The sequence below is a fragment of the Lytechinus variegatus genome, chromosome 3 (assembly GCF_018143015.1).
Source record: "Lytechinus variegatus isolate NC3 chromosome 3, Lvar_3.0, whole genome shotgun sequence".
NCBI classification, from domain to species: domain Eukaryota; kingdom Metazoa; phylum Echinodermata; class Echinoidea; order Temnopleuroida; family Toxopneustidae; genus Lytechinus; species Lytechinus variegatus.
In genome coordinates this window covers 16,933,335-16,955,694 of record NC_054742.1, presented here as the reverse complement: position 1 = coordinate 16,955,694, position 22,360 = coordinate 16,933,335, and the positions used below count along the sequence as shown (strand labels likewise).

Below are 22,360 nucleotides of genomic sequence, written 5' to 3'. Positions count from 1 at the left end.
GTAGCATGGGGCTTCTTGCATCCTGACACGCCAACACAAGTTGTTCTTCCGTCGATTGAAGCTATTGGAGTTGCCCTCCATAGATGCGATCACGCAGAACAAACATCTTCTCTATTCATTCTTATACCTGAGTCATGATATTATTCAATGCCTATCTTCTGTAATTACACCAGGGGATATTTTCACCCACCCTTCTTCCCCCTCTTACTACCACCAAATTAGACCTCCATCACCAACATTTCCATAATTGTTGTATCTCTTGGTCTTGTTGTTACACCTGTCCGTTGTTGTTTCTACCATTCTTTTAATGGTCCTTTGTTCACCTGGTAGTGTTTATTCTCTTCATTCATCAATCAATAAATGTCTGGGGTTCATTCAGACATTCATTGATGCAGGTTATCCAGTTAGTGGGTCAATAGGGATAGGACTGTTCATACCTTCTTATATTCTACATTTTCAAAATTTGAAGGTGAACATCAAATCTGTATGAAATATTCTGAAATCATCAAATTGAAGATTAAATTAATGTGTGCACTTATGTGATGTTAATTGCATTAATTAGCACTCATTTAAGTAAATTAGATAGAAATCAATTTATGTGTTGCCTATTGAACAAAGTTTTCTTTGTTTTGAAATTTATCAAGAAGGTATTTTTAAGAGATGTTACTGGCACCCAAAAGAATCAAATATGTAGATCTCATTTTATGTTAGTCATTAAATCAAATGATTTTTCAGTTTGTAGATTAATTTGAACTTAAATTTTGTTTTAGCCAGTATAAATAATTTTTTCACAAGATTTTTACAAGATGTGTGTTTTTATCATCAATCTGTGAAAATAATCATACTCAGTATCAACCATAATGCTATTATGAGAGCCATTTAGAAATGTTTTGAGCCACTTGTTTGTGTTTTTACTACCAATCAGAGCCAATGCCACTTTATTTTGTTATCAAGTTACCAAAGGTGTAAAGGTTATAAGATGTGAACTGAGCTATTCCCTTGCTTTTCAAATCCCAGCCGAGGAGCCCCAACTTTCTAAATTGGGCTAAAATCACTGTGACTTCAGGGTAGGCCTCTTACCAACGTGACTCATTTCTTGAGCAAATGTCTGGGATAGATGTTCTTCCTTTATTGTTTTAGGATATTCCCACATGGTCCTTGTGTACTTTGGCTTAAATTGTCTCAATATATCAGGGCTTTTATCCCACACATGCCCTCAACCAACTCCCTTTGGATTAATGTATTTTTTGTGAAGACTAAAATGTAAAATGCTCTGATATTGTGTTTTGAACAGTAAGAAAAATGTTTAATGATGTAAGCATGTGTATAGTGCTTTTTGTAGGTAGGTTTCAGTATGACTTGTGATCAACCTCTGGTAACCTTTGAATGCTCCAGCAATTGGACAGTATAGCATGATATACTGAGTCTTCAATACAGATTTGTTATTGTAGATGATTTGCTCTCGTAACATATTTGGGGGAATATTTCCATTACTTATCAAAATTGTTTTTTTACAAATGCACAGAAGTATTATTGCAATCAGTATGATGTTACTGTTTGTTGGGTTTCTCTCTAACCTCCCAAAAGGAAGTCAGGAAGCAGTATAAAACAGATGGAGACTTTAAAAAAAATCTTAAATCATTATTTTCCTTGTTTAATAAAAGGAATGTTGGGAAACCCATCAACCTCTTTAATATTTTATCTATATCATGCCTCCTATGTTCTAAGTAAAAGACCATCAAGTAATTCACAAACCCGTACCTCTTCAAAATGATAATTGTGGCTGCATCCAACGTTTGGTATTAATTAAAAGTTTGAACAGGCAAGAGAGACTGTAATAATTGTTGACATTGTTTTATATCTTGATACAGGTCTGACTGACATGGTCTCCTCAAAGTAAACACCTCAGGGAAATGAATAGTTTGTCTGTCTTCACTAGACATTTCATTGTGATACACACCATGCATACACACAAGGAGGAGTTCATACCAGGAAGTAATGGTGCACCTAGGAGACTTCTTGATACATACCATGCATACTCATACATAGGGAGGAGTTCACACCAGGAGGTAATCATGAGGTTATGGGACATCTATTTTATCCCAGGAGTAACTCCAGAGAAAAGAAGATATCAGAACACAAAATGTATGGAAGGAAGGTGAGAGTTTTTATGCCAATAAATCTACCTGTCTTGTGAATAACAAACTAGAAGTAGTAGTGATAGTAGTTGCAGATATGGTAGTAGTAGTGGTAGTGATGGTGGTGGTGGTAAAACAATAAACTTGTTTAGTGGTTTGTTACAGTCATCTACCATGGGGTCCTTATTATAATCATTATCTAGAACTAACATCAAGGCAGGGTCAGAGTTCACTTGTTTCTTTTATTAATGAATGATGTTTATTATTCTTTTAAAGATGAAATAATTGTTAAATTATGATTTAATTTAAATTACCCTGGAATTCATGCTCAAGAGTGTTTTGAAACGTATAGCAATTTTATGCATTTCATTATTACACTTATGCATATTGGAACCTTCCTGGATTGTGGTTAAAGCAGGAAAACAAAATTTATACATATCAATAACACCCTGATGTATGTATAATTTTAGGCATATTGTCCCACTAGAAAGAAAAAAAATCATATTGTAACTCTTTCTGATTTTGTAAGAATTAAAAAAATCAAAATATAACAATGTATAAACAAACATGTAGATTCCTCATTGAATTAAGAGAATCATTATTTTAGTATATTAGCCATGATTTGAATGTAAAATCTGAATGAATCATATATTAAACTCTCTTTTTAACTTAATTCTATTACCTAGCTCTCATAATATTTCATCTCATGTCTCCAACTAACATATACAATATGACACATATCGTAGAAGAGACAATTAAATCAGAATACGCATTCACATACACAGCTGCCAAATTGTCATTCCACTTTCTCTTAGTCATACCACCAAATCAATTTGTTATGGTACAGCAACACTGTATTAATTGTATTTATTCATCATTTTTACAAATTCGTTTCATATAGATTGAGATTAGGCTCAAGCGTTGGGTGAATCAAGTGGATCTGCATTGTTAATTGACTTTTCAGGTTATTGTCATGTGAATAATAGTTATGAGAGATTGCAATTTTCAGATTTTCAAAACTGTGTAATAAGTATGTTATAGAATAATTTGTATGTTTTCATTGTTCTTTCTTTCTATCACTCATTCTGTTGGTTAGATTAAAATTCCTCTTGTCTATTAATTGGCCTCTTTCCATCTCTATCAATTTTCAGCCTTTTGCGATTTTTCTTCCTCTATATGTGTCTCATTGTATTTCACTCTCTATTTCTCTCTGTTTTAGCAGATTCCTCTTGCATAAAGCTGATGATGTACCAGTATTCCTTTTTACTTTTTACTGACCTAATAGTGAAGTTTAGCTTTACTTTTGGTTTTGCATTTGATTAAGATTTCCAATGCAATAGGCCCCTTATCTTTATTAGTAAATAAATGTAATTATTACAGGATATGACTGTTGCTTTTATTTCTTGGCTTTTTCATTAAATACTTAATTTAAATTGAAAAAAAGGAATAGTTAGATATTTTTAAACCTCAAATTCTTTCAATACTCAAATCTAACATTTTATGTAATGAGGCTATTTATCTCTTGTTACTGTTAGTCCCCCCCTTCACCTCCTTCTCGTACTCACTTCCCCTTTATATATCTATCTAAATTCCTCCTCTGTTTTGACCCCTTCCATCATACCACCCTCTTTCTATTTCATCTACCTCACACCAAGCCCTGAGCTCTCCCTTCCTTTTCTCGCTCTATCTAAGAATGTGCCCCAGGCTAGAAATCTTCTCCCACTGATTTCCCCTTCATTGCTATGATGAATACTCTTGGATTTAGCAAAGGGATACACTGACAATTGAATATGGGCATTTCACTACCTCGTTAGGCCCTGCAAAATGAGAAATGAATACAAATATTGAAATGGATATGGAAGTATCATGCCAAGAAAAGGGGTATTAAAGGGATGCAGCCAGATAGTTCTCTTTGCTGTATAGTCAATGATTTTAGTGAACATTTTGCCTTTTTTTTATTGCTTGTGAGAAGGTTGTTGGATTGCTTGGTCTTGAAATAATTTACAAAATGCTACAACTTTTTTAGTGTCACATATCAACTTATCTTGAATGGACCAATTCATTTTGTTAAAAACTTTGCATAAGTTGAAACAAATTTGGCGCAAAATAATCACTTCGAAGTTGCACAGACTGAATCACATCACTTAACATAATTTGTCATGTGATAATGACATCATTTATTAAGACTTGAATCAAATAATGTGTGCTTATTAGCATTTGAGTTAATTTGTCTCACAATGTAGCAACATTTCAATGATAATTATAATATTAATTGTATGGTACTTTGAACAGATGTTTCAAATTATGGGTGGGCAGACAAACTAATAAAAAATAAACAATGACTCCATTATTGACAAAAAATATACTAGTAATGACAAAAAATGATTTTTAAGTAACGATTTGAATATTTTCACAGAGGGAGCATTTTGGATATAGTGCTGATTGCCAAGATTTGTTGCATCATCACTGAACGAGGCCTAGGAACAGGAGAGAAAGAAAAAGGAGGAAGAAAGGGAAAATAATGGAAGAAATGAAGGGGAATTAGAAAAGATGGAAAGTGAGGAAATGTACTTGGGAGGAAGATAAACAAATCTAGAATCTATGTATGCAGTGATCATGACATTAATTACACCATGAAGCTGTTAACCTTTGCTGAGGTCGTCAATCTAATTATATGCAATAAACTACAATTATCTCCTTCATATAAAGCCAACTATGCCATCAACTCCATGCTGTATCTCTGCTCTTGCCTGACTGCTTGTGTCAAATAAAATTGATGCTCAATTGAAAATACATTCATCTAAATACTAGAAATCCCCATGAGGTATATGGCCATGATAGTGACTGAATTTATGATCATATTTTTATCATTGACATTCCAAAAGCCTACTTCACACTTGATTTTTTAAACTGCACCCACTGTTTCAAAATCAAAATATCTAACATGCATTTGCATAGAAGTTAAATTCAAGTAGTTGCACTAAAAATGGTGTGTGTATTAACCATTATTTACTCATCAATTAGTAGGCTATGTTTCTTTTCAATGCTTATAGGGTGCATACTGTATATATCAGTGATAGTTTGCAATAGTTATGTATGAAGGCTGCCTCAAAAAAAATCTATAAATGTGTTGTGTGCATAGATTAATAAATTTGGTAGAGAATGAATTAATTCTCAGTAACTATTGAGAAATAACAACACATTCTATTAGCAGACAGGTGTTTTTATACCATTTATAATTGAATGTTCATTCCAGTGTGTGCTTATTTGTTTTGGTGATTCACAGCTTACATGGTCTTTAGGTAATTTTCACTATGTCACTATTCTAAAACATACTGAACTTAGATTTAAGTAATGAAAAACAATTTATTTCACTTTTATCCTACAGAAAATGATTGTTTAAGCTTTGAAGACTTTCTTGTTAAGTTATTGCTCACTGGACTACTCAAGTTGGCTAGTAAAGTATGACATGTGAACAGATCTTCATGAATGGTTTGTTTATTGTAGAGTGTTGGTGGGCAAGGATTGGTTAAAGTGTGAAGAAGAATTCCATGATTTATTCATTGACCTTTCTTCTTGAAAATAAAGGAAAACAATAACTAATTAGATGATAGCTGAGCAATGTCATGTATGTATTGACTGAGATGTTATTCTAACATAGTATAGTTGCTTTGATTAAAAGCACTAAAATACACTTAAATATAAATGTGCTGTGGATCAGATAATTTAGTGGGAATATATCTGTGGCCCTGAAAAAATATTCAAATTCCACAATAGCAAGTATGTTTGAGACATTAAGCAACATTTTCTGCTTTCAAGCCTGATCAGGAAGAAGAATTCATGTTAGGAGTTGATGATTGTTGAGGAGCTTGCAGCAGGCAATGTGATATTTTCAAATTTCATCAATAAACATGCTATTTTTCCCTCAATATCGATGAATATATAATTCTTAATGTACTTATCTTTCTGACTTTTTTTGTCCTTCAATGTTTCAGAATTCATGTAAAATGGCAGAGGGGAATCAATTGATTCAATACATTATCTTGTGCATCAACCTTTTCAAATAAATTGATTTACAATGATTAATTGGTCCTTGAACTTAAATTCATAACAATTGCATTGTTCTTTAACAAGTAAAGATTGGACTGAAGAAGAAAAAAATATTGATTTAAAAAGAGAAATATTCATAATTGATATCTGGAGAAACACTGAATGGGAAATGATTATTGTAATGATTCAAATATCCACAATTAGTCAAAACAAGAAATGTAATATAGAATTATCTGATGAGGTCATATATTAATATAATAAAAATGAAGGTATAATAGGAATAAATAATGGTTATTCATCAACTTTTTAATGCCCAGTGATTCAGGTCCAAGTTTCTTAATAACTGACCATGAGCCGCTCTGTCTTCAAAAGGACTTTAACCCTTTGAATCTAATCCCTCTTCCTAATCACATATCACCTATCTAGATTTATCACCAAGATGACCCATTTTGAGGAAGCAATGGGTTAGATTTCTATATTCCTTCATAAATGAATGAATCAGATATATGACTAATCATTGGCGGTATGAATGAGAAAAGTTGTGCGATTAGATCATCGTTCCATCTCTTTTGGTGGTCTAGGTGAATGGTTCCATCTGCTCTCGTGCCTGGCTGAGAGATCATTAATTAGGGTGTAAGTGATATGGGGGCATTTAGAGGTGTTCTTTTGGAGCTAGGATGGTGCAACTATCAATAGATTAAGGGTGAGATCAGAACCATTCTATCACAGCTATGTTGCACTATTTGATCACTGTCAGTGTGTAATATCTCAGGTAATCTAGAAATCATGAATAAAGACAATGAGGGGGTTCTCATTACCAGTTTCTTTGATAAAAACTGGTATCATATGGATAAACCATATGCCATGAAATTTGGGGGAAGTTCCACAATGATATGGATATTTAACCCCCTCACTGATAACAGCAATATTGCAAATAATGAATCACTGATAGAAACATTTAACATCTTTTTACTGAGTGTTCTTTTGAATTCAATTCCTAATGCATGAAGTATTTAAGTGTAAGACACAAATTGATATTTACTGTAATTTTAGCATGGAAGATTTGTATAAAACTTGAGACATCATTTGTGTTATTGATGATCTTCCCAGACATGTGAAGAAATATATTTTTATTCCAGTATAGTTTTCACATTATAAAATGTCAATTCCAGGCCAAAATTTGATGAAATTGGCGATTATGCTGGTTTGAAACTGTTTGTTACTGCCACTGACCAGAATCAAACAGTTCTAACTTCATATCTTCACTTGATCTGGATGTTGTCACTCTCCATTCAAACGGTAACCATGACCCTTTAAATTTTCAAGTAAAAAGGGATTTAATCACTATGTCCACAAACATGAAATGTATGCAATTTTGTAAAAAAAAAAAAGGTTTTCATACTCGAATTCGAAGACAGGGTAACTAAAATAAAAATAGATATAAGTGTGTAAAATGAAAGAAGCATGTAGAGAACATAGGGTTAAATATCACATGGTGATATATACAAATGATAACAAATACATCATTTAAAGAGACTAGGAACAAAAATAGAAAAATATATAAAGAAAAAACGATAGACAGAAATCCAGTGGAGGGTGGGGTCAGATACAGACAGACAAAGAGTGGGAGAGATAGTGTTAGAGCACATATGACATTGACACTTTATGACTCATATATTGTAAAATCATCCATGTGCAGTAAAATTATGTTAGATATTTTTTTTTACCTTAGTGTATTTCAAGGCCTTTACATGACAACCATTAGCTTTAGAGGCAAAAAAGATATTTCACATGAGTTCAGATATGATTTTTCAACTGAATTTATTTGATTGTATTCTATGGTATGCTGTGGCATTTTGTATTTTTGTTAATTCATTCAAAGATTTCCTCTTTAAGAACTTCAAATCCTATGTTAGGGTTTGCTTGATTTATCTTTCAGACAAATTGCAAGGCTCTGAATGAAAATTAACCAATATTACTTTATATTAGATAAGTAAAATGTTTGTGAAATTTTGTATTTATATGAATTACACTCTCCATCAGATTTTCTATGATGTTATTCAATACAAATTAACAAAAAATCTATGACTATACCATTCATTACAAGTTGATATCAAGTTTATTTCATCATATTTAGACACTATGATCTCTGAAAAATGTAAAACCAAGGACAAAGTAGCTCTACCAAAGCTACTGTCTATCATATGTAATCATATCACCTGCTTGTGAGGGAGCAGCCATGAAACACCGAAGTTCAGTCCATTTATCTGCCGGGGTAAAAGGTGCGATTCTCTGATGTGTCGGACGGTCTTGAGGGAAAGATGGAAAACTGATAGTCGTCTTTCATGTTCTTCACATGGTACCTGAGACGATGAGGAACAAGAAATGCCTCAAGATCTGCGGATAGGGTGACGGTCTGAGGTATATGTGGAAGTTCAAATCCTGTATCTAGGAGCAGATGTCTGCCATGTTTATTAAGGAGACCTTGTCCCCTGGAGTAATGATGTGTAATTGAGGATATGATGGTCCTGTGGTTGGTGGTGCGGTATCCTAGTTATCTAATTCTTGATTCAAGTAGCAAAATTTGCAGCCTAAAGAAGCTTTGTGCATTTGATGAATTTTCATGTGGTCATAGTTTACAAATCATTTCAAAATTTTAAATTTGTCTAAAATGGTTCTTTACTTCAACTTGTAATAATATCTGTAATTCTGTTGCTTATTAAAATGTTAATATTTGAATTCTATGACTTCTATAACCTTAGAACAGCTAGGACAACATTGTTCCATTAGATAACTTGTTCAGAAGGTAAATGCTATACTCTGTTTCCATTATCATAACTAGATTTATGATAGCTCTTGTCACTTTAAATACATTTTGAAAACTATTTTGAAAAGATTAATACTGGTAATAGTTTTTTTCCAATATGTGAGGTTTTCCGGAAATAATAAAGCCAGTGAAAAATTTTGATGTATGTTAATCATGAAATTTTCAAGAAAAATTCGTTAGCCAGATCAAGTTCGATCTGTACTTTTCTGAGGAAATTACCCACTTGTAAAGTATAGTACTGGTAAAAGTATAGATTTCCATGTGAAATTCAAACATTTCACATTATCTTGAATTTTTCTAAAAATAAGATGAGTGTTATCTATGCCCATGTCACCTAGATACAAATTATGAAAAAATAAATGAAATTGAAATGATTTAACTTTTTTATGGGTAGTATAAAACTTACTAATCTCAAGGACAATCAAATATTTTTTTAAATGTTTCTAAACTGTTTATTGAATTTTTTATGTATTGAAATTTTAATTCCACATCAAGTCAATATGTGTATTAAAGCTAGGAAAGCATGAAGCCATACCACCCGTGTATGGCCCCACATGAGATAATTTGTGTCATGCATTGAGAAATTACAAAGTGCAATTTAATGGTTAACTCCACCTCGCTGGGCACAAAATCCTCTTACAACGTTTTTTACTCCACACTTTCTGATCAGCGGAGTGATGTATTAAAGTGACATATTGGTTGGATGATTACAAGATTGGCTATTCCCTAAAGATGGGATTTCTTAACAAAAATTGCAGCTCTTGCTACTTGAATGCAGGAAATTTGAATTAATTGTGTATTAAATCTGTTGTGTACGGACATCATGTTAAAAATCAATCTAAATATTAAACTCTTCAAATACATAATTGATACAAGAATTGTCTTTTCATATTGAAATGTGGTCTATTAGATGAATGAATAGAATATTCCTTGTTCCATAGATCTTTTTATCCCTGTAATTTGAACTTAATTTCTGATTCTTTACAGAATAAAATGATATTCTGTGGAAGTATATTATATTCCTTGTTCCAAAATAAATTGTACATCAATAACAGGATATCATAGTATTATAAATTCACTTCCGAATAATAATTTTATTCTTCTAGTTCTAAACATACTTTTTCTGATAAATAAAAAGAGAAATGAAGATATTTATTGCATAACAACATAATTCTTCTAAGCTCTTTGATGACAAAAATTGTAGTAGTAAAAGAGCTATCCAACTTTAAGATCGTTAGCAAGGACATTGATGACTATGGGCCATGGCAAGTTGATGAAGGTGATACGTGCTTTACAATGCATGGTGCCAATTCATACCGTCAGACACACGATACATCATAGGCCGCTAGCCCCAGTAACATGATACTCTCAGTTTTAAGTGGATTTTCTCACCTTATGGTAGATTTCTACTACTAGTTTGTATTGTATGTGTGTCATAGGTAGTTATCTAGTTAAGTCTGACTTGTATGTCATTTTATTTTAATCAAATAACTACTTTGCTTTGAAAATATGATTCTGCTCATGAGTCAGTTGTATGTTTAAGATATTTTATGAAACTGGATGTATTGAAATGTGTGTCTCTGTACTGTTCAATGCATTAGTATGACTTAATATCAAGTGAAGTTTAATTAGTTAACTGATTCAATACATGATTTGGTTCATTTTCAGAAAAATTATATGAACTGCTCCTTTTGTCAAATTTTATTCTGTCTCTGAGATATCAATTATCAGATCTACAAATTAGGCAATAAATTATTACAAAAGTGAGAAATTCAAATAGATGGATAATTATTGTTAAATGAAAGATTTTTGATGAGTATTTTTAATAACTAAATATATTATTTTCTGTGTGCATTCTCACAAGATGCTTAAATCTGACCAAATTGACAAAATATTGAAGATTGGTTTTTTTCTTGGTTTATAAATATATTGTTTTCTATTCAAATTTTCAGTTTTCAAAATCCTAGTCACATTCAGACATTGGCTTTGTCATCAAGAACGTTTTATTTAATATCTTCCTTTTTTCAGTCCTTTCAAGATATATGATAACCCCAAGCTATGCTATATATTGATTGTACCTCCCAGCTAAGAACATGTTCAAATATCTCTGCAAGATTCCACTTTAATGTACCTACCATTTGAGCAGACTTAGGTCATACCTGGCCTATTATACTCTCATGTTAGCCTGCAATCCATAAGTTTTGTGAATTTCATTGGTTCATGCTATTATAGGCTTTAGCACATTAGATCTAAATTTGTTTTTATATTTAAAAAGATGCATAGATTTAAAATAAAAATATGAATTTAGAGTTGAGTAAAATGAAATGAATTAAGACAGAAACAGGTTTTATTATGAAGTTAAAGAGTGAAACTTTATACACAATTATATTTCTGTTGATAATCAAGTTCTCATATTTTGATTATTTTTTTATTATTGATCAAATTCACCTTAGACCATACAACTAAAGACATTTCTTCCAGTACATTAAATTTCTCTTATAGTATGATATAAATTGGTTAACATGTTGCCTACTAGAACCAAGTAGTCCCTTTACAAAGCCTGAGGAAACTACATGATCCAGCAGTTAACCAGTTAATATGATTACAAACTTTGTTTTTATAGATGTGGTTATTAGTTCATCTGAATTTTCTAAATTGTATTAATGTCCATAATGGTCATGCATATCACAAAAGAGGGACAATCACATATGTTTTTCCTATTAACTGGGGGAAAATATATAGAATATTATGATATCGATACAAAGGTGAAGTCAACAAAGAGAGAGTGAATGTTAAGACATAAAAGAATTATGCATGGGAAAAGTAGAAAAAAGGTTGAATTGGGTTGTAAAGAATAAGTTTGTGAAAAGAGAGTGGATGAAATAATCATATACATTGATAGAGAAAGATAAGGACAAGGAAAGATATGAATGTTTGTAGATGGAAGGTGGAGAAAAGAGAAGGTGAAAGGAGAGCTGAAAGGAATCTGAATATGGCAAACACAAGATGATACAGCACTGCAATAAGAACTGCCACTCTTTCTCTCAATTTGCCACAAATAAAAAGCAAACATTTGCGTGAGGGACAAAATTTGTGATGTGTTTCTCCCTTTTTTAGGTACAGAGAGGAATTCCCATTTAGACTCACACTTTCCTTGCACTTGTATGGAATGTAATTTTCTCACTTTTTTCATTTCTACATGAGCATTCTAAAATATTCCAATATATTTCAGGTTACAATTATTGACTAACTTTACCATATAATGTAAATAAAGTCAGTTTAGATAATAAAAATCTATTTGATAAAAAGAGCCAGTACTCACAGGAAGCTATTGGTTCAAATATTGTACGCAAGTGTAGCCTGTAAGTTACTGGGCAGAACAAAGCATATTGTTGCTATGTCAGGCTCGGTCTTTTTTATTTCTACTATATCATGCGTATAATTTACAAGCTGAACTTCATATAATAGTTATAGATGCCTTCCTTATTCATTGTGTATTGCCTATTGACTTTTATTTTGTCAGCCTATACTTATTTCATTGTATCATAACTCTATCTTATATATTTTTTTGTAGTGTGAATGGCCCATGGATGCACTAAGATTTGATTTCTGAATGAATAGAAGGTCTCTGAGGGGCCCTGATGCATGGTGAGCAAAGATTGGCAGCTGTCTCAAAGTTTTTCTCACATCTCATCAAAGTTGACAAAGGAATTACTCGGTAGGTAACGATACATATATTTGATCTTTGTCACTGGAAAGAGATCATATAGCATGTATCAAAAAGTGTTTTCAGAAAGATTGTCTCGTTTCAGTTTGTGTGGCATGGTGACTCAGAAATATCTTATTTCAGTTCAAAGATGTTACAGAAACATTAATTTATTGGATTTGAAATTATGGATTTCATTTTTATGGAAGGAGCTTGATTGACAAGGAAAGTATAGTATTTTCTCTTAGCCTGTAACATGTTGAATGAATAAGAATGTTGTAAATGCAGTTTCATATATTTCAGGTACAGGTCAACATTTGAATCCTGTATTTAAAAATTGATTTAAGTGTGATCTGTCATATTTTACAGTTGTGTGTTAGATTTTGTAACCAATTACAATTTGTGTGATTTTCAATATATAAATTCTATCTCTGTCACTGTTACACTGCTTTATTTCACGATATTGTTTTTTTTTCTCTTACATATTTTTTGTTCTTTTAACACTTGTTGATGAATAGTTACATTATTGTTAAATCTTTATTCTAAAGATGAATTCTGATTACAATTACAAAAACAAGATGATTTCTAATAGAGTCTGACAAATAATAGGCAGACTACTTGTATGAATAGATATATTTTATCAATAATAGAATCTATAGGTCATAATATCCTGGTAAGAATGAGAAATTTCTAAGTATTTTTTAAAAGTAAAATTAGCATGATATTCTGTAAATGGACATGACTTTTCTCCAAGTAATGATATTACATGTGACCACCTGTGATTATTTTGTGTTAGTGAATTTCAGTGTTTTCAAGTAATACTCTGTTTCAGCTAATATTCTTTATTTCTTTGGGGTTCCTTCCTGAAATATGATATAAATTCCTCATTTCAGACTTTGCTTATGAACATCTTCCCTAATTCTAAAATTGACTTGTTATTAAATTAAAAAAAAAGAAAACCAGTTGCTTATCAAGTATCTACCTGTTGTAGAGTTAAACTATGATTCTTTTTGATAGGTTTTATAGGATGTACATTTTATGTCTTCAATATCAGAATGTAACTTTAAGTATTATTAAACTCTACCTACATGTGTTAAAAGAACTGTGACTTTTAGCCATCAATTCTTTGCCCCTTTATCTCCCCCTCTGTCTCTCTCAGGTGAGATGGAAAGTAAAACTGCTAGGGGAGATCGGTTCAGATGGGAACTCCCAAAAGTGATTGCCAGAATGCTGAATGAAGTTAAGAAGACCTTTCACTCATCTTAATTCCTTGTACCTTCTAAATTGATCTTTGCTAAGTCAAGGAATCAATGAGGGGATGTTGGATTCTACAGCTACTATGAAAAAAGTAGGTTAAACAAATTAAAAGGAGGAATTTCTTTTGTGAATGGGACTGGTGTTTTTGCATAACCATTGAAAATTAATTGTAGAGGTACTTCAATTTGAAATTTAACATGGAAATGTCTGTATGGAATTTGTAATGTTGAATTTGTTTAAGATGAGTTTGTGCAGTCTATATAATAGGAGGTTGAATTGTGGGTTTCATATACTCTGTTAGCTTGAAATAAATATGAAACTTGAAATATGTATATCAAACATAATTTCACTAAAGTTGTTCCAGAATTGGCTGAGTCGTGCATATAAAAAAAGAGTCTTTTGTCTCGCCTGCATAGCAGAGTGAGACTATAGGCGCCGCTTTTCCGATGGCAGTGGCATCAACATTGAAATCTTAACTAATATCCTGCGCGTGTTTCAGGTGTCATGACCAAGATCAATGGTCATTTAAGGTCAATGAACTTTGGCCATGTTGGGGATAGTTTAATTGGCATCATAACTTGAAATTTAAGTGGATCTAGGTCATGATTATTTTGTCTTAGGTCAAATTATTGGTCAAAGGTCATTTTAAGTCAATGGACATAGTATTTTATTATCATATGAATGTTTTCTTTTGTAAATAATTATTCAATAGCTTTTTTCAAATTTGGCACTTTTGCTATATTGAATCGCGTAATGCAGGCAAGACTACCATAGGCCTTCCTCTTGTATAATCAATAGATTGATCACTACATATGCTTCTTGTGTATTTACATTCAGATGAATACAAAAAGTGACCAGGGGGGTGTTTCACAAAGATTTAAGTATGACTTAAGTCGCACTTAAATGTCGACGCATACTTGATATGCAACGCGCGATCTTATTGATAGATAGGCAGTAGTGCGCGTCCTCATGACACGATCTGACCAATGCAGTCAATCCTTTCATATCGTACGCAACTCAGTATTTAAGTGCGACTCTAAGTCATACTTAAATCTTTGTGAAACACCCCCCAGACATCATTTGCATAATGAAATAGAGTGATATCCATTCATGAAGCATCGTTTGTAAAGCACTATGTGATGTTGTATCATATAGTGACTCTCATGTGTGGGTTTTCAAAGCACAATGTACAAGTTTGATAAATGACTTACCTATAACTCACCCAAAATCATGAGTGGAATGCAATATAATAGACCTGTGTGAAATACCACATTAGTATTTTTACTAGAAAATGTTTAGTGAGATTATTTTCTGGTAAATATGACAATAACTGTTTTATAGAAGCATAAACAATACTATTTTCAATCTGTTTCAATTTTATTGTGCTATCTAATATATAATCATACTTTTGAAAAATAACCAGTGTCAAATAATTTTTTCCCCAAAGAATTAAGTTTACCAAAATGTAGTATACCTCAAATTTTTAATTTTGCCATCAACATTTCATGGAAAATTATTCAACTGAAATTCTATGAGGCCTATATTGCATAATCACCGTTCCACAATTTTGTTTTCAAAGGAATCAGTTACTACTCCTTAAAGAATTAATTTTTCACCTATTCATAGTTTGATGTGAATAGAGAGTTAATTCAATTACCATATATATGGAAATTATCATTTTATTTTCAATTTCTACCAGCCACTAGAACAGATTCTTGACAGTAAGATACAGTTGAAAAGCTTTTTTTCAAGAATGGATCAGCTCTGATAAATATACTAACCTTGATGTTTTTTATTCCTACTCATGTTTAATGAGAAATTCAATGCATTCTGAATTAGCAGATATTGGAAAACATTAAATGAAATTCTGTGATAAAATGGAATGAAATATTGAGCTTAAGTTGCAAAGCCTCCTGTAAATGCAACCGAGCGGAAGTTTGTTAGCAAATTGCAAGTAATTTATCATTCTACTCATATATCAGGCCAAGTGTGCAGTTATCCCATTAAAATTCTCTCATGATTTGTAAATTGGCATCTGACACCAAATAGGTCAAGCTAAAGTGTGACCCTGAGGGTTTTATTCTTTATGCGGAATATCAAAATTAAATCTTCTCCTGTTTCTTTCTTTATAGGTTATACTGCCTGTTTCAAAGGAAAAGAGGTTCCTAAATCTTTCATTTGTTGATTAGATTTTAGAAGTCAAAGACACTTTGTTGCTTATGTTGCAAGATGTTTTGCCTTCTGGGAGTAAACAGATATGGAATCTTAATGATTTGTAAATTGCACCTTTAATAATCATCCCATCACTAAGGGATATATTCAATTGAAATCAGAAATTAAAAATATCCCTCTTCATCCCTCTTGTATTCTTTCTTTATTAAGGTCGGTATCAGCCAAAGTCCATGAAGTTACAATACAGTGCGTATCAAAAAAAGGTTTACACTTAGAAAGAATCCTGTAAAATTATAAATTTGTAATGTCTTGATAATTTTTCCACATTTTAACATTGGTACAGATCCATTTAAGCAAATGACGATACAACTGTCGAAAAATATTTGCGCTTGAGTGAGCACCACTTACTTTTGAAAAGTTAGTGAAAAATGATTTGCGCTGAACTTTGAGATAGTAATGCGAATAAAAGTAGCCCTTAATCATGAAGAAAACGTTGAATTTAGCTAGTAAAATTTATTTGAAGATATCGTTTATCATTTTTACTTGTTTCCTTGTCCAAAACACTTCGAAGAGTGCATTGTGCCCCACCCCAATACCCCACACTACGTGGCCATCGTGACAATATTTGCTTTACATTGAGCTGTGATTTACATGAAATGGCTTAGGCTTAATTTTCATTTTGCTAATCATTGTCATGCTTGGAAAAAGTGTGGAGAAACAAGTATCAAATGAAAAATGAAAAATACACCAACTTTAAATGATAAAAACTTAGTGAAAAATGCTGGAGATGTCTGATATAAACTTTTGTTTAGATTCAGTTATGTCTACAGATCCAGTTGGCACAAAAAGGGTAAAGGTTGTGCTTACTAAGTGTTGAAATTTCAATTTGGGTGACAACATTGTTACAAAATGCTTGAATGTATCCATTTATTACAATTGACAAAAAGTGCAATTGGAAATGTATGAGAAATGTTTCACAGGGTAAGTTTGATTTCGCCCTTTTCCCTTGACACAGCGTGAAAACAAGCATTTCTGCACAAACAGATTTCTGCGAGCTTTACAAAAATGGGCAGTGCTCACTCAAGTGTAACATTCTGTCAAAACTTTGAATTTCATTGGATAGATGAGACCCAAACCCAATATTATATGTGAAAAAATTACCCATATGTTGTATATTTTTTGATTCCCAGGGCTTTTTCAAAGTGTAAACTTTTTTTTGATACGCACTGTGGTTTTGTGCTATGTTCTTATTTAAGGTCTGAAGTTTAAATATAGATTCAATACTACTAGCATCAAGAACATTCTTACCCCTGTGAAAAACATTGATCATGATGTTCTTATGATTGCATTACAGTCACATAGAAAGATGTTCAATTAAAGAGGCAAATGTAGTACAATGTTCTTTAAATCAATTCTACAATTCTGCTCATGCCTGTATGCATTTCGTCTAAGCTTGCAGATAACCTATTTAAAATCTCTAATGGTTTGTAAATTGGTACCTTATACTCTATGAAGGTCTAGGTCAAGAGTGCCTTCAGTGAATGTCACAGCTATGAGCTGAATTTCACAGTGCAATTCAATACCTTTATCTGACATATATCAGCAATTCTAACCCCATAATGATTGTCTAGGAAACTAAATATGAAATGCAATCCCTCTAAAGATTTCTATTCAAAGTTGATGCAAATGTGTGTTAGATGTTGCAAAAAGTGATTGACAGAGACTTAAGCAACAGAAGGATTAAGTTCACAAAATGCAACTATTTTTTCTTGAATTTCAATTAATATTTCAGTGTAAAGTTTCATGATAAATATGGTTTACTAAGTGTTCTAGTTGGCTTACATATTTTTACACAATATCTTACTCCTGTTGTTTTTAAGATTCAAATGAAAACAAAAATCAAATTCCTGAACCAAATTATTTTGATTTTTTAATGAATCTTTGATTTTGTCAACATTATGATTTGTAATATTGATACTCAGAAATGAAATAGTAGGAAATGGTCAATCTAAAAAAAAAAGAAACACCTCATACTTAATCATGAGTTTCATGCAAATGGTCAGTCTTCTATAATGATTTATAACAATTCCATCTGTATTCCTTCACAAGATGATGATTTTGTCAGATAGCATAAATCTAACAAAGTTTTGGATTGACAAAAATCAATGACTTAGAAGGTTAAGCCCTGGAGAGATGCCTTAAGATGAGAGCAGTATCTGATGGTGCATGAAACATCATCTTAGGTTTTAGATTTACACTATATTGATTTCTCATACAAGATGCATTGTCATCCCACTCCCTCACTATGTCAACTTGTCTTTCTATTGATTTAAACAAACCTCATCATTTCTACCATGGATCTTCTTTCATTCTGCTGAAAACAGAGAGGATATGCTCTTGTGTTTACTCCATTTGATAGCAGATAACATTTTGTCTGGACTCTGGGTGTCAGAATTTGAGAATCTATTTCTGGCGGCAGGATGTGTCACATTCATTCCCAAAGTGGGAAGATGCTGAAGGACGGCTGTAATTTAAGCTTGACATTCATCAGATTGTCTTTTTATAAAAGATTTATTTCTACATCACTAACAATTGTTCTTGAAAGAGTACTTAATCATGATTTTTATAAAAAAAATATTTCTGCATCACTAAACAATTGTTCTTGAAAGAGTATTTAATTGTGATATATTGAATAAAACAAAATCAGATGACAAATCAAATATATGCATTTTGTTGAGGTCAGTTTAATGTCATGAAAAGGTGTCATGAATTAGCATATTTCAAGAGAATTGCAACAGTAGATTTGGGTAGTTCCTTGGCCATGCTTGTTGATTAACTAATTTTCAATATTCTATAAATAATTCAAAAAGTTTTGTTATGGAGGTGAATGTAAAAGGAATAAAAGTTTAAACCATATCACAATGAACCTTTGTTCAAAATTGCTATGATTATCATACAGTTGATTTTATTTAAAGTTGTATAATTCAGTGTTAATCAAAATCATAGTCATGAATCCATAAAAAAATTGCACAACCGACATATGATAGAATAATGCCGAGGTAGCCATTAAAACCGATAGGGTTGGAAAGGATAGATTACAGTGATAAATACAGTGATTGATAATAAGGGAAACCAGAATCAGAAATGAACCAATCACATAGAAGTTGTTACCAGAAAGTTGGTTAAAAATTTTGTCAGTTGGAATAAGGTAAAGATATTTTTCTTAATAATAGGCTGATTACCCAATGGAAGCTGAGAATTGAATGCCCTCATACTTGATGGACATCATATTTACATATTCTTTCCTGCTCTTTATATAAACTTTCTTGAATTTATTCCTAATCTAGAACCACTGTGCTTTGGACCAAGGAAGCAAAGACAGAGTGCAACTTTTTCATCTTGGCAAAAGTCTGGAACCCTATCTTGCAAATAGAATCCTTACTTTCCTCCTTACATGCAGCTGAGGTAGCTAGTGTGAGATACATGATCTACTCGCTCAATACAATGTCTGCCATTCATCCCTAAGGAGGTGAGTATCGGGAAAAATTATTCCATTTTGGCTTGAGGGTAGCCGCCTTTTGAGCTCTACCATCTATCAAATGGATACTGTATCTTCAGGTTTTAGTTGGTTTGTACACTTTCACCAAGTTTGGTGGTAATTATCAACTTTATAATGGGAGAAAAGGGTGAAAAAATTCATGGAATACATTGGTCAGAAGGACTTGGCTGTTATTTGTTTTCACTTTTACCTCAGAGGCAAAGACATAACTGAACCACTGTAACATTTAGGTCTGCTTCCCCACTGGCCCCTATACATAACTTATCAAGTGGTCATGGATGTACAGGTTGACCATAACAGTGGGGTTTCTCCCTACCATTCTACAAATAGTATAGTCAGGTTCTCGCCATGTAAAGGTGACTCTCCTTCACCCAGGTCCACTTTTAGGAATTTTGGTCATCGAATCTGAATCCCGATCATTAAAACCCTTTGACACCTTCACGGATGCAACTCGGATCATCCCGGATTGTCAATCTGGGGTCATCCGTGTACAGTCCAGGGGGGCGTTTCATGAAGGTACTTTGTCCGACAAGTTCCGTTTTATCCGACAATTACCATAGTAACAGTACCTCTCAGCCAATCAGAATCAAGGGAAGATGTCAGATCTGACAACTTGTCGGACAAAAATGTTGATGAAACGCTCCCCAGGATTACCGTGTACACACCGGCTACTCGTCCGGCGCCATCCTTGATGTAGCGGCATATCCGGGAGAAAAATTGAACATTTTCAATTTTTCATCTCGGAGTACACGGACAGATAATCATCCGTCTTCATCCTTATAGCCACCTTTTACAAATGTATAGCTACCGAGGAGTCTCCCTGTAAGAACCGGGAGATCCTTGGTAATACTGGCTATATCTGGGGTCGAAATTTTTCCATTATTTGCGTCCATGAGCAACAGTCCTTGTTTATGGCCATGTATGTACTGTATATGCTTCAGACATTGCAAAAAGGAAAGAAACTTCAATCTTGGCCAATGCTCTAGAGATATCCCAGTAGAGATTGTAAGCCTCTGTGAAGGTTTGTATAAGGACCCAGTAACATCAGTGTATTCTATGTTGACTCCCGGTAGCTTATCAAGCAGATCCCTAGTGCTACCTTGACTATCCTTGCAGAAATCGCACGTTACCATAAATTTCCTTGTAAATACCCAGTTAAATCTGTATTCACTCCGGCAATGCTAGAAGAATATCAATTTGGCATCCCGGATCACCATGGACTGAGATCCTTGATGATCTGTGTTGTTAATTGTGGTTTACTGGGCTATTATTTCCTGATCTATACTAATAGCCACCCATCTTGTATCAATAAATTTTTACCCATGACTATTTCAAGTTCACCCAGTCATTTTTGCTTTGCCCTGTCAATGTTTCTCCCCTTTAAAGGATCTCTTTTTCTTCCAACCCCCCAATGATCCCATATGGGGGTAACCCTATACACCCATTGGGATATTACCTGTCTCGTACTGTTGTTTTCATCTTTCATTTCTATCCCTGAATATCAGACCATATTCAAAAGATGTTGTTTACTCTATGTCTTGTGGGGTCGACTGTTCTTCCTATTATCTTGTAAGCCATATGGGAAAGAAATAGTTTTAGGCAGTTTTAGGGAGATGGGTGAGAGGTAAAAAGAGAGAGTTAAAAAATCAAGAAAATATATCATAGATCAAAATAGAGAGTGGGAGAGAGAGAGAGAGAGAAAGAAGAGGGATGGATGGAGGGAGAGAATAAAAACAAACCAAATCAGAAGAGAATTAAATTCAGTGCCACATATCTCATTTTTTCTAAAGAGTAGGACTCATATACTTTCTCCTCATATATTCTCTGTCAACTAAAACATACAATTTATTAATACTCCACAAACTTGCAATTGCCAGTGAATGTTGTAAAAATGATAATAATGAAAACATAAGAAACATTGAGTTTTCTTTATTTTAATAAAAAAATGAACCCTAAAGATGGTAGATCTTTCACAGCCACCCATGTTTGTGTTAGAATATCAACTAAAAATATGATGATGGCATAGTGACTAATTAGGCTGCAATTAATGAGTCTTTATAAAATCAATATCATCATATCGACTTTTACACTCTGCAAGTAAAGAAACTATTTGTATCATTTACCTATATTAGCAACATAATCAATATCATTGTGAAAGCTAGAGTATTAATGGAAAACAATCAATTCAGATTAGACTACCCTGGTGGGTTTGAACTTGTACTTTTAATTTGGCTAATTGTACTTGTTTGGTGGGCATACATTACCATGAAGAAATAATTAACCACCCTTTCCCCTTCCCCATCCAAAATTTACATTAGTATTATTAAAACTTTCTTGAATTATATATATTTTCAAAAATTCATTTCAGCACTACCCCAGTAATGCAGATATTCCAGTATCTGTTCTTGCTATTGGATCATTTTGAACAGACTGAAGTTTGCTTGTCATGACATGTGATAGGTATAGTAATATCTTATTGTTCAATATACCATGTTTTAATTTCAGTTTTGGAAAGGACCTGTTTAGGTATCTATTGGATTGTTTTGCTAAGATTCCTGCCAATCTGTCATAAAATAAGAGAGAGGCAATAAACTGATCATGTGGAAACCCAAATTTTGACATCAATTCTTCAAGATATTCTCCCCTTTTAA

At 32.7% G+C, this 22,360-nt stretch overlaps 1 long non-coding RNA gene across 1 annotated transcript; it reads left to right on the top strand.

Moving 5' to 3' along the window:
• The first annotated feature begins 1,875 nt into the window (after nt 1-1,875).
• On the top strand, nt 1,876-19,966 carry LOC121412183. The gene is made up of 4 exons (XR_005969565.1): nt 1,876-2,069; nt 12,590-12,733; nt 13,881-14,069; nt 19,498-19,966. It is a non-coding gene; the product is annotated as an uncharacterized LOC121412183 (long non-coding RNA).
• Nucleotides 19,967-22,360: the final 2,394 nt, after the last annotated feature.